The sequence below is a fragment of the Myotis yumanensis genome, unplaced genomic scaffold (genome assembly GCF_028538775.1).
Source record: "Myotis yumanensis isolate MYYU_CA2020_CCGP unplaced genomic scaffold, mMyoYum1.0.hap1 SCAF_1, whole genome shotgun sequence".
Classification (NCBI taxonomy): domain Eukaryota; kingdom Metazoa; phylum Chordata; class Mammalia; order Chiroptera; family Vespertilionidae; genus Myotis; species Myotis yumanensis.
The window spans coordinates 187,592,269-187,596,302 of record NW_027223752.1 but is presented as its reverse complement, the minus strand read 5'-3'; positions in this window follow the sequence as shown (position 1 = coordinate 187,596,302).

The window sequence follows — 4,034 nt, the reverse complement described above, 5'->3', positions numbered from 1 at the left end:
TTAAAGGCACAACAGCCTACACCTGGATTAGGGCAGAGTAAAATTCCCTTCAGGGTTATTCCATCTTAACAGAGTATGGACTGAAAAAATAACTCAAGAAAGAAAGACTAAAAACAGTTTGCACCATATTCTGAACTCTCTGAACACAGGAAATTCTATTAGTAAAAGTTTTTGGTAATAGCCCTGTACCTCACCTCCTCTCTCTTTTGTTCCTGGTCATCACAGCAGGGCTGCATTTATCTCTAAGCCAAGAGAATACCTTAAAGAAAAGAAAGCATGCCCTAACCGTTTTTGGCTCAGTAGATAGAGCGTCGGCCTGCGGACTGAAAGGTCCCAGGTTCGATTCCGGTCAAGGGCATGTACCTTGGTTGCAGGCAATCCCCAGTAGGAGGTGTGCAGGAGGCAGCTGATCAATGTTTCTCTCTCATCGAAGTTTCTAACTCTCTATCCCTCTCCCCTCCTCTCTGTAAAAAATCAATAAAATATTTTTTTTAAAAAAAGAAAAGAAAGCATTTTACAATTCTTGAGTCTTTTGGGGGGCACCTAAGAACCCTTTGGGTTATCCTTATTTTTTGTCTAATTCTGAACTGGCTGGCAGAGTGAGCACTTCAGCCAGCTCCTCAATGCTCTGCACCACGTCCTTGTTTGTTTTGATAGGTAGAGAGGGGCTGGTGATGCCTACTTTCCAGAGTTTTATACAATTTATTTATATGGAGTTAGTTCAGTAAGTTACTGTCACTGAAAAGAATTCTCCTAGTTATCTAGTTGTATTCACTTACCTCACTTACCTACTATCTACAGTATTTGTAATTTCCCAAGAGAGGGTATTTCCTAGCTTCACTGTGGTCTTATTAGATTCAAAATGAGTTTGAGTGTTTCAGAAGCTCTGACACTGCTAATGTCACACCTCTTCTGAAACTCTCCTGCTTGGCAAAAGCTTTGTTTACACACCCCTCTACATTTTTCTTCTCTTCTGAGTTCCTTGGTCTTTTCCTTCCTTCGATCTTCTCTCTTTTGCAGAGATCTTCCTGGATCAGGGGGCATATGGGTCCCTCCCCGGGATGGAGCATGCACTTTCAAGGCTTCCTCTAACAGGTGTGTCAAATAAAGTAGCTGACCACTGTCTGGGCAGCCTTCAGAGGAGGTCTCTGCTCCCGTTCAAGGGATGAAAGTTGATAAAAGGCAGATGAGGATTCTAATCATCACTTGTCTGAGTCTTGGTCTTTTAAGCCAAATATTGACTCATTTATCAATGAGTAGGTATGAACTGGCACTTTATATGTGATTTTATCTATGTAAACACGAGCAATTACACACCAAAGTTATTTTTGTAGTCTTTGGAAACTATGCTTTCTTAATCTAGCCCCTTTGAAATCATGAACAACTGGCCTTACACAAGAGGTGTTTTCTGGGTTTTGTCTGGGTAGCAATCATTGGTTGCTATAAAGAACTCTATCACATGATGTCACTCATATGTGGAATCTAATGAAAAAAATAAACTGATGAACAAAATAGATACAGAGACACAGAAGCATGGAACAGATGGATGAATATCAGAGGGAAGGTGGGGTTGGGGGTGAGGGATGTGAAGAGATCAACCAAAAAACTTATATGCATATATGTATAACCCATGGACACAGACAATAGTGTGGTGAAGGCCTTAGGGTGTCAGGGCAGGTGTGTGGTGGAGGGGTCAATGGGGAAAAAGGGGGGATGTCTGTAATACTTTCAATAATAAGACAAATTAAACCATAAAAATGAAATCATTGGCCCTAGAATCACTGCAAAATAACAAATGTCAAACCTCATATGTGTGCAGCATTTTATGCTTTACAGAGACATGTTCACTTGCATGACCTCACTGGATTGTCACAATATCTGTGGAAACTAAGCTTCGCTGTCTCCCATTTTACCAAAGAGAGAACTGAACTCCAGAGACATACTAGTAAATGACTCACCAATGTCCACAAATTGAGGCTAGTCTAGTGATATTGCTTTTCCACTACATTTCTTTTATTCCACAAATACATTATTTGCTCCTTTGTAGATCATTTTGTCTGTTTAATATAAAGTTGCATGTAAAAATAGATTTTTGACTCTATAGAAATTCTGAGACAAAAGATGTTGCTAAAAGAACCTAGGTGCCATCTCTATCTTTAATACTGTGTATATTTGCTTTTCAGTTGATGTTGCTTTTCTCTGTGTATGATTACTCTGAATGAATACTTCCATTTGGTGGTTCTAGATTAAAATCTTACTGACTCTATAATGAGAAAAATATTGAAAGGAGCTGGAGGATTATCGTCCAGTCAGATTCTTGACCCATCCACTCCAAGGTGATCCATCTCTAGGCTGTCAAATCAATCTTTACTGGTTTTTATTTGTGCTGTTGAACCAGGTCATCTGCAGTATTCCACGCCAGAGATCAATGAAAGTCACTGTTTCCTTCTCAAGATCAGCTTTAAGGAGCAAGAAAGTGGTTGGACTACTTTTATAGCCAAGAAATAATTTGTCTGCCAGAAATGCAATTCAGAGTTGCGCTATATGATTTCCAGCTATATTTTTTTCAGAACTTTCTTTTAATCCCTAAAACATCTTATAAATACCAACATAAATAACAACATAAACAAAATGAAATTGACAGTAACTTTTACCTGTTCCTTTGCAAAGGAAAAAGCAATGTTCATTGGCCTGACCATTGATAGGCAAGAGTTCAGTGTCCATTCAAAATGAAACAAATGAAGCCCAGCCGGTGTAGCTTAGTTGGTTGAGTGTTGTCCCATGCACCAGGAGGTAACCAGTTCAATTCCCTTTCAGGGCACATGCTCAGTTTTCGTGCTCAATCCCCAGTAGGGGGCATGCAGGAGGGAGGTGATGGATGTTTCCCTCATCAATGTTTCTATTTCTCTCTCCCTCTCCCTCCCTCTCTCTGAAATCAATAAAAATCATATTTTAAATGAAAAAACAAAAAAAAGAACTCTATCCTGTTAGGTGGCATAGGGTGCAACTGGAGGGGTGACTTATGAGCCTTCATCACTCCTTTGTCTCCTATCTAGTAGCAATTAGCCTCTTATCCCTTCCCTCTTCAAACACCATGAAACTAAACACAAAAGAGCCAGGCAGGAAGAACAGGTTGGGAGCACAAATGCAGGATGCTGTGTTTACTTGCTAATTCACCTTCCAGTCCAGCAAACTGAGAAAGTGCTTTCCCAAACCACAGACACTTAGATGGGCATTCCACCTCACTTAATCCAGACCCATTACTTATGGATGAGAACACAGGTGCAAAAGGTGGGGATATGGCCCCAAAGCCTCAGAAATCTGGGGGGAGTGAGGTCTAGCCCTTAGTTCTCATTCCACATCTAGTAATCTCGTAGGGTGTATTTTAGACTTATCCCATGACCTTAAACAATATTGGTCTCAGTTGTTTTTTTTTTAATGATGGATTTTTATATTATCTTAGAAGATAGATTTCTTGTCATGATTTCTTATCAGTACTAATAAACATGTAACAAAAAGCACCAATACATACTAATAATTATTGGGAGTGTAACCAACCTAATTAATAACAATATAAAACCAGAGACTTAGATTTCCTTTGCTGATCTGTGGGGATAGTGCCAAACATAAAAATGGATCAGAATCACTTAAATTTATACTAATTTCCAAAATCCAGATATATTTGGAGAACATTTGATACTTATTCAATCTAAATAAACCAAAACCCTGTGTATCTTCAAAAAGACTGATAACAGACTGGCTCATGGATTCAATATATACTTAGGGAGCACTCATTCACTCCCCGCATGGCTCACTTGCACTTAGGAGGACTCGTAATTGCATTGTGAAAAAGTTAACACTGCCCACGGGCCTCCACACTGCGAGGTCTCAACCAAATTGACAACACATTCTGCTGAACTTACTTTCCCACGATGATTCACCCAGAGAAAGATGATTTCACCGTAACTTGCATTTTCTCCAGGCAGCGTGGGTGGGAGGAGGGAAAGAAAGCAAACTTTGTTTCACAGTAGAAA